Raw genomic sequence first — 10,075 nt, forward strand, 5'->3', positions numbered from 1 at the left:
TGAGCACGTGGATGACAAAGCTGAAAGACCTTAGTAAAACTCCCTGCACTGGGCAGAGGCTGATTTTCAGTCTGAGAGACAGAGAGAAACCTGCCTTTGGACACAGCTGAAAAGAGGCCGTCCTGAGTGAAGAATGGTACCCTGAATTGTTGCTGATCTCTAACTGGGACCGACACCTCCTTCCTAAGTTCCATATTTGTGAGTATTGTTTGTGAGTTGTGTCATTATAGCACCTGTAGAACAAAGTAGAGTGAATGCCAAGGGTAGACCCGCTTGTGTCAGAATTAGTAGAAAACAGCTTGGTGTGTGGAGCCTGGGGTGTGTCTGATCTCAGAGGAGTTAGCTTTGAGTTGCTGTTAATGAGGATTCTTTCCCCTTGTGTACAGAGGAGGTCAGACGACAGCCCCATGTCCATGTTGGTTTTACGTCCACTTTCTAAAGGACTGCCATTTCCTAGGATCACTTAACTTTCCCCCAATACCAGGGGAAGGCAATTAGTTAGTGAGAAGTCAATAATTCTTCACCACACTTTCCTGAGTCAGGAATGTGTCACAGCTGTTTCGTGAGGAATGATTAGATAACTTGCTACTAATTAATGGCTAAACCACTAAGTTTTGGGGATTATGTACTGAAATATAGAAAGCAAATAATTTCCATGATAAAGTTGTTTTCCTCTTGTCTGTGTTCTGATTTGCTCCTTCAGTGGATAAAAGGTATGAAACAGCTTTTGTGAAGTGTACATACTCCTGATGATGGGTTGCCTGCCATCTGCAGTATATGTTTTGTGTTTATGCATGAGTGGATGGGTGGATTGGTGATGGGGACGAATTGAAACTCAATGAACTATAGTAATGAACGATAAAATTTTAATAACTACAGAATACGCTTTATCAAAATGATAGCTAGTATATTATCTTGACTATGAGACTTCCAGATTTGGTGTCTGCTCTGCAGGTCAAAAACTGGCTGGGAGGTATGCGTGCTGAACAAGACTGAGATGCCCAGGCTTGGGGAAACCAGGACTCAGGAAACTTTGGAACAGTAGACATTTCCGAGAACTTAGTCCGCCAAAATGCCCAGGTGACAGCACCAGCAAGTGATGCACTCCATCTCCTGACCACTGGGCACTGGTTCTCATTGCTCCCTGGGGTTAGAATCACCTTGGGCTTTGGACAAAGTGGACATTTGCATCCCCATCATTGGAGGTCTTGATTTAGTCACCACTAAGTGATTCTGATGTATATGCTAGAGTTGATCCCGTGATACTTTTATATTAGTGGAAGAATAAGAGGTATCATGATTCCACCCCTGGACCTTTTAGGCCCAAACAGTATGTGTGTGTGTTTGTTCTGTCTGTCTCTCTCTCTCTCTCTCTCTCTCTCTCTCTCTCTCTCTCTCTCTCTCACACACACACACACACACACACACACTCTCACACTCTCACACTCACACTCACCCTTCCTCATACCCTTAACTAGCATCTGTTTGAATATGATGAAGCCTTTTGTGTATAGATGCAATTTCTCCTAAGAAGCAATTGCTTGAATTTTTAGTGAAATATTCCAATAGGCAGTCAAGTGTCTTACTCAGTTCTAAAAATAAAAATGGCATGGCCTTTTCTTGGTATTATTTGTAGCAAATAATATTATAATGGTTTTTGATGAAAGTTTACACACATTAGTTTCCTATTTGACAATTTTCACACAAAATGATCAATGACATTGGTTGTATTTTTCAAAATGTGCTAACATTTTTTTTTAATTGTATCCTGGTGGGGGGTTTCCTTTTCTTAAAAATGCTAGTTTTTCTTTGCCCTTTATCTTTTCCTCTTTTTTGTACATTAAATGTGGGCTTTAGATGAAATAGTTTGGACTCATTAAGATGCTGCTTAGTCTATGGAAGCTCCACTTAAAACTGTTCACAGTTGCAGCAGCAGCAGCAGCAGCAGCATTGAGGAAAGATTCCTACATAGGGAGTTACAAGCATAGATTCTAGTCATGCTTCTGCTTTAACGTTTTATGCCTTTAGACAGTCCAACTTAGATCTTGAGATTTCCGTATATGTTCAATGTGTGTGTCACCTAATTTGGTTATCTCTAAGTTTTACTTCTTTTGGTGTTTTCTAAGATACAGCTAAGGATTCCTGGCTACTGGTGCCAAGACTGTTGATTGTGGAGCCGAGCAAACTGAAGCTGTGAACAATCTCAATCTCTTCACCATCCATCCTGATGCTACCGATTGGCCCAGTAGTGAGAATTTTTGTCTTCTGGACATTGAGCCTCAGTCCATATTGAAGGCTGCAGTCCTTGACCCTCTGCAGTAAGTGCATGGGGTCCTCCTCAGTTTCAGAGAGCAGGGTTGTGTCATCTGCATAACGCAGATTGTTGATAGATTGTCCACCAATCTTAACGCCATGCTTCTCCTCATAGAGCCCTGCCTCTCGGATAATCTGCTCTGCATACAGGTTGAAAAAGTAGGGAGACAGGACACATCCCTGACGTACACCCTTCCCAATTTTGAACCATGCAGTGTTACTCTGCTCTGTTCTGACGACAGCCTCTTGGTCCAATTATAGGTTTCGCATTAGCACGATTAAATGTTCTGGGATTCCCATTCTTCTCAGAGTCAGCCACAGTTTGTTATGATCCATGCAGTCAAATGCCTTTGCATAATCAATGAAACACAGATAGACATTCTTCTGGTTTTCTCTGCTTTCAGCTAAGATCCATCTAACATCAGCAGCAATATCCCTAGTACCATGACCCCTTCTAAACCCAGCCTGGACTTCTGGCAGTTCTCTGCTGATGTACTGTTCCAGTCGTTTTTGGATAATCTTCAGTAGAATCTTGTTTGCATGTGAAATCAATGATATTGTTCTGTAGTTTCCACACTCATTTGGGTCGCCCTTCTTTGGGATGGGAACAAATATCGATCTCTTCCAGTCAGTTGGCCAAGTGGTTGTTCTCCAGATTTCATGGCACAACTTGGTGAGCACATCCATGGCAGCATCTGTTAGCTGAAATATGTCAATTGGTATACCATCTATTCTGGGGGCCTTATTATTTGCTATTTCCTTCAGAGCAGCTTGAACTTCTGCCTCCATCACCATAGCTCTGGCTCAAATGCAATTTCATTAAATTCTTCTGTATCTGCCAATTCCTTTCGATACAATGACTCAGTATATTCCTTCCATCTTCTTTTGATACCTCCTGGATGGACCTCTCTAAAGTACTCAAGAGCAACGGTGTCTCTCTGGAGACTAAGGTGCGCCTGATACAGGCCATGGTTTTTGCAATCACTTGTTATGCATCAGAGAGTTGGACAATGACTAGGGAGGATAGAAGAATTGATGCCTTTGAGCTGTGGTGCTAGAGAAGAGTACTGAATGTACCATGGACTGCCAAGAAAACAAATAGATTCATCCTAGAGAGGGTTAAACCAGGCTGCTCCTTGGAGGCAAGGATTCTGGGGCTTCGCCTGACATACTTTAGACATGTTGTAAGAAGAGACAGTTCTTTGGAGAGGGACATCATGCTGGCAGTGTGGAGGGACAGTGCAGGAGGGGAAGACCCTCTATGAGGTGGATTGATTCAGTGACGGGTAATCGGGATGGATGTCTCAGAGGCAGTGAGATTGGCACAGGATAGAGCAGGGTTTAGGGCTGTTCTACATAGGGTCGCTATGAGTCGCAAGCGACTCGACAGCACATAACAACAACAAAACAACAACAGCTAAGGAGCTCTGATGGGATAGTGTGTAGCATGCTGTGCTAACTGAAAGTTTGGTAGTTTGAATCCACCAGCTGCTCTGTTGGGAAAAGCTGTGTAATCCCTTTTAATAGGGATTTACAGCCTCCGAAATCCCGCAGAGGATCACCTTCAGTCTTAACCAACTCAACAGCATCATGTTGATTTGTTTGTTTTGGTTTAAGATACATCTACAGTTGTTACGACTGCATCTAATATTTTCAAGTTAATTACAAATATTTCCACAGCTGTCTGTACAAGACCTGGGTGAGGGGCTTAAGGACATTCAAAGGCTTTAGAAGACATGTTCCAATTCCAAACCAACATTCGACTTAATGATAATGTGTACTTGCACACAAAGCTAAGTAACATGAGATGAACCATTCACATCCATAAAATAGCAAGAGCCAGGCATGCCATAATTAGTTGTTAGAGGAATGGAAGGATTATCCTTCCCCAAACTTTTTCATGTATCATCAATTCTGCAAGATGGTAATAAGTTTTCCTAGACAAATGGGTTTGTAGGTCAGTTGCATTTAGAAAATGTTGGGTCAAGCAGAATTAAGCAGTTTATTTATTAAAGACCTCAGAGCCTTGAATAAGCCAATTTCCATAATGAATACCTATTTGTACAATCATTGGGATGCCAGGTTTTATTGTCCAAGAAGCGCCCCCCCCCTTTTTTTTTACGCATGTGACCTGCTCATTCATTGAATGCAATACAGTTTGGGAACTTGCTATCTTAGTGAGAAGCATATTAGGAATTTATCATGAGGTGAGGTAGCTTCAACCTGATGTCCAAGGAAGGATTTAGAGAGATTGAACTGAGCCTTAGGTAGGGTTTGTGTTTGCATAGCTGCAAAGGATGAGGCTGGAGTATGCACACATAGCCTCTGGTAGAATTGTCAAGCAAGTTAATGGAATGTAGCAAAGGACCTTTAACAGTTTCTTCAAAGACTCCATCTTCTCAGAAGTTCTCCTTTGATGGAATTAACCCTTCTGCTGTTCTGAGTCTCTCATGAGTTTGAGGGGAACAGTGCCTTTCCTGCCACCTCCCTTCACTCATGTGCTTTTCTATTTTTGTTCCCGCTGTATCCAGTAGCAACAAGCTGATTTCTATCCTCATGCTGCCTGACATGCTACCATGCAGGGGCTCATGGGACCAAAATAGAACTTGGCTACTCCCCACCCTGAGGGGGCCATGACCGAGCTTCCAAGTGCTCATCCTGTCTGGCTGCTCTGAGTCACCTGGGCTCACCCCTCCCCAGGACCAGTGATAGAGAACCCATCAGGAATTCGTATTCTTACCACACTCTGAGACCATGGATTTAGGAGATGGGCTTTGACCAGCACCTGCCTAGCTCTGGCTGCACCTTGTGGGCCTGCATGCTTCTGCTGCTATTAGCCACCATTGAGCCAGCCATTGACTCACAGTAATTCCATGCCAAATGGAACAAATGACAGTGCAGTCTACTCTATCCTTGTGACTGGTTGTGAGTGTCATTGCATAGTGGGCTTATTGAATAATTTCCAGAGTTGGTTACCAGGCTATTCTGCCTTGTCTGCCCGAGTCTGGAAGCTCCATTGAAAACTCTTCAGCACAACAGCAGCATGCACGCCATCAATGACAGACGGCTGGTGGCTGTGCCCGTAGTGTGCTGACTGAGAATTGAACGCAGCTCTTTCACACAGAAGGTGGGAATTCTGCCACGGAGCCACCAAAGCCCTACCCATTCTGCCTAGATCCACTTCTACTCAAGATGGGCAAAAGAGATCCGTGTTAGACGCCATGGAGGGTCCCAGAGTTCCCAGTGGTTCAGGCCCTAATTCCATACAGCTGCTCTCAGACAAATGCATCTCAACTCTTTATAGAATTAGGTAGCAGCTACCAAATGGAGTTACTCATTTGCAAATGTGGTTATAGAAATGCATGATCATATTAGAGTGATCCAGGGAGGAAAGAACCAGGCTTGGACAGGGCCCGGGGGCAGCAGCACCTCCTCTCTGTCCAGTGCTGTGTGTTTGCTCTTCCCTCCAAGGTTCTCTCGATCATGTGCTGCTTCTCTCAAACGTGTGTGGAATTATTCCTTTCAGAGAGATGACAGGTTGATTATTTCTGATTAACAGCTGGAACACTTCAAACCCATTGGTGGAGATGAGGGGGAGAGACATTTATGTTTCTTTTTTTTTTTTGAGACATTTATGTTTCGATCATACGGTGCACCATATTCTTAATCTGAGAGAGAAATTGCTGAGATTTTGTTTATTTCTTTTGTAAGGGTTAGCAGAGCTGTTTAAGATACAAAATGTTTAGATAGAAACTTTGGTTCTTAGGAACGATAATTGAGAGTCTGGACACCTTCCCATTATTACCAAATTTGAAGCAGGAAGCCGCTTTTGAAGTCTTAACACTAGAGCCTGACCCAATTTAAAATGTTAAAATAAGACTTCCTTTTTGGGACTAAGATGGACCATTCTCTTCCCCTTTCTTCTCTCTTGTTTACCTGCTGCTTTTCTTTTTTAGGGAGAGAGAGCATTATTTGCATAATTTTGCAGGGCAGCTGGCTCCTTCTTCACTTTTGCATTCCTTGGCAGTACCCACATTTTGCAGTTTTTGTGTTGTGTGGGGAATTGCCTTGACATGAAGCAAAAAGTGTAACTGCTTTTAATATAAGATTCTCTTTGCTGGGTATTAAATCTTTGGCAGTAGGGAAAATGGTGTGTCATAAAGCGTTAGTTTTCAAGGGCTGTCATGAAGGAGCTTAACTTATCAAAAGAAGCCTTAGAGATACCTAAACCTTCCAGAAACGGAGCCCAAATGGAGTGGTGGGTGATTAAGCAGAAGGGTGCCTGGCGCTGCAGGTTCTACTTGTGCATGTGTGTGAAAATCTCATGCAGAAACCTGAAACCCTTTGCTTTTAGAAGATGGCCTGTGTCTGCTTAGCTTCCTCCCTTCTCACTTCCTGTCCCAGGAGCCTCCTGGTGGAAGTAGATGCTTGCTAGGCCAGGCTGAAGGTGAGCTGGCGGAAGGAAAGGACCGCTCTGATATCTCTGGGCTGCACTTACTGTACTGGGACCATGTTCTACTCTGCTGTCTCCCAAATTCCCTTTCAAAACAAAAACTAAGCCTTAGCCAAAGATACTCTGAAAAGATGAACGTTGGGAGATGGTCAGTTTGAATTTAGAAGGATGGCTATCACATGGGCCTGGCCCTGTGATGTTTTCTGTCATTATTTTCTCTGATCATTACTCTGCCCTCTTGCTTCTGCCTTGCTGGTCTTCCCTGCCTGTAAAAGGATTTGAGTCTCTGTTGGAGTTCTGCCATGCAGTTAAATCGTGTGCTGCCACTGTCACTCTCTTGCTTACAAACCATCAAAAGCCCCCAGTGATAGCTCATTTTACTATAAAACCATGAGCGCTGCCTTTTAAACTCTTCAGCAGTAGGAAAATGTCACAGAGCATTAGTTTTTGAGATCTGAAATGGAGTGGCTTAGCAAAGTAACAGAAGATTTGAAGATCCAGGAGGCCTTGGAGAGGGACAGACCCCTGTTTATCTTTCTAGTATTATTCCTGTTGTCCTCTGCAGAATCTCTGCTCTGGCCAGCCAGGTCCCCAGCTGACCTCTCCTTGGGTGTTTGATACCAAAGACACTCTGGCTTTTGCTGAGGAAACGCCTTTCACTTAGGATATTCTTTTCTTTACCTTTATCATTCTTTTGCTAACACTGAGTCCTATCCTTAGGTGGAGTCTGGTACCTGAGGCTGTGTCCACTTCTGGCCAGTTGATTCTGGCTCCTAGTGACCTGATAAAATGGAGTAGAACTTCCCCACAGGGCTTTCAAGACTCTAAATCAGAAGTAGCCTGTCACATCTTTCTTCTGAAGAGGAGATTCAAACCATTGGCCTTTTGGTTCTCAGCCCAGGGCTGTACCACTCACTGCTTAATGTACTATACCACCAGGTCTTCGTTCTGTTAGAGCAGGAGGTCGAAAACTTCCAGAGTCCATTGCTCGCCCCCTGAGTTTTTCCAGCTGTCACTTAGGTCCACTGTCTGCTAGCTGGATCCACGACTCCCACTTGAATGTTGAACATTGGTTACCTGGGGTCCTTCAGTTACCCCCTGGGTCCAATGACCCAGTATATCCATCACCTCCCCTTGGGATATACTAGCTGACTGCCTGTTGTATCTGTCACCTGCCTTTTGAATTTGATGTGTAGTTTGAGGGGCGGCTGGCCAAGTATGGGTTTAAGTGGCTGAGTAAGAACTGCTGAGGAGAATTTGTTTAGATAACAAAGAATTAACTTTTGTTGTTATGTGCTTTCAACTCGAGTACCATGCATAGTGACCCTGTGAACAACAGATCTGAGCCTGGCCTTCCTTTGCCATCCCCAGCATCTCTGGCACACTTGAGCTCATTACTATAATTACTGTGTCAATGCATTACATTGAGGGTCTTCATCTCTTTCAGTGACCCTCCACCTTTCCAAGCAGGATGTCCTTTTCCAAGGAGTAGCCTCTCCTAGCAACTTGCCCAAAGTATGATGAAATTTTGCCATCCTTGCTTCCAAAGAGCGTTCTGCCTGCTGTTTCTTTAAGACACATCCATGTATGGTTTTGACAGTCAATGAGATATTCTCCCACACCAAAATTCAAAGGCATCAATTCTTCTGTCAGCCTTATCCCAGCTCTCAGCAGCATAGCAAGTGTTTGAAAGTACTATGGCCTGAATCAGAGGCACCTTTGTCTTCAAACATCACTGCCCTTAAAGAGAGGACTTGTGGTTTTCCACCCAGAAACCGCGGGTGCCAGAGCAGAGCCTGTGCTGTGGCCACGTAAACCGGAGTGGCCTCTGGTTGTCGCCTCAGGCCTGTGAGGCGCACGCTGCCCCCAGCGAGGCCGGGAGGATGGTGTTGAGCAGCCCCGGGCCCTCTGCGCACCGCCGCAAGTGAACAAGCCGAGCCGGGCAGGGTGGATCAGAATAATGGTCACCATCAACCCCCTGGAGAACCTGAAGCTGTACATCAGAAGCTGACCACCCCTGGTGGTCTTCATGATCAGCGTCAGCGCCATGGCCATCACTTTCCTGACCCTAGGCTACTTCTTCAAGATCAAGGAGATCAAGTCCCTGGGGATGACAGAGGATTGGAACATGTTCCTGTTGCGCTTCAATGACCTGGACTTGTGCATATCAGAGAATGAGATGCTGAAACACCTCACAAATGACACAACTACTCCAGAAAGCACAACGACCAGCAGGCAGGCCAGGGTGTCCATCCAGGCCCCTTCCTTCAGGCCCTGGAGGACTTGGGCCCAGTCAACATCTCCGTTGCAATCACCCTGACCCTGGACCCACTCAGACCCTTCAGAGGATACTCCCCTGATGTCACCCACCTGTACTCCACCATCCTCGGCCACCAGGTCGGCCTCTCAGGTAGCGAGGCCCATGAGGAGATCAACATCACCTTCAGGCTGCCCATAGCCTGGAGCTCTGACGACTGTGCCCTGCACGTCCACTGTGAGCAGGTGGTGTTCACGGCCTGTATGACCCTCACCGCTGCCCTCGGGGTCTTCCCTGTAACTGTGCAGCCACCACACTGTGTCCCCGACACGTACAGCATCGCCACGCTTTGGTACAAGATCTTCACAACTGCCAGAGATGCTAACACAAAATAAGACCAACGGCGCCATCGGCAAAGTATACCATGCTTTAAACCCCGAGCTCATGGTTATCGTTCCAGAGGACAGCCGCTCACTAATCAACCTGCACTTCATGCACACCACTTCCTCTTCGTGATGGTCATGACCATGTTTTGCTATGCTGTTATCAAAGGCAGACCCAGCAAATTATGTCAGAGCAATCCTGAGTTCTGTCCTGAGAAGGTGGCTCTGGCTGAAGCCTAGTCCGCTGCCTCCTGTCTTCCTGAGAGAGACTGTGAGAACCGACTTAGTCATAGCCTGCTGAACCCAGCCTCGGCCCGGACACTCTGTGAATACGTTGTCTTGCAACGTTTCAAGTGCCTGTAACTGATTTGTACATATTTATAAAAATTGAGGCGATATTGGTCCCACGATGCATGTGGTTCACACCAGTGCAGCCTGAGGCCTGCGGCCTTGTGGCGGACTTGACCGGGGTGGCTGCGCCTGCCTGGGCCTTGGCAGACCGCACGGCCTCGGCCCAGACTGTGATGCCCTCTTTGGCATCATGTGGTGGTGGGGCTGTGGCTTGTCCTGGTCCTGTCCAGTCTGCACGGAGCGTGTGAGCAACCTGCACCTCAAATACAACTCTGTTTTCCCAGAGCCACCAGGCCACCTCATGGACCTAGCGTGTCT

The 10,075-nt window shown here is 45.7% G+C and overlaps 1 pseudogene; it reads left to right on the top strand.

Annotated features, from left to right (window-relative positions):
- Window positions 1–8,726: 8,726 nt before the first annotated feature.
- On the top strand, window positions 8,727–9,646 carry LOC102854095 (annotated as a pseudogene).
- Window positions 9,647–10,075: the final 429 nt, after the last annotated feature.

The sequence above is a fragment of the Elephantulus edwardii genome, unplaced genomic scaffold (genome assembly GCF_000299155.1).
Source record: "Elephantulus edwardii isolate Elephantulus edwardi_28Jun2011 unplaced genomic scaffold, EleEdw1.0 scaffold00263, whole genome shotgun sequence".
NCBI lineage: Eukaryota > Metazoa > Chordata > Mammalia > Macroscelidea > Macroscelididae > Elephantulus > Elephantulus edwardii.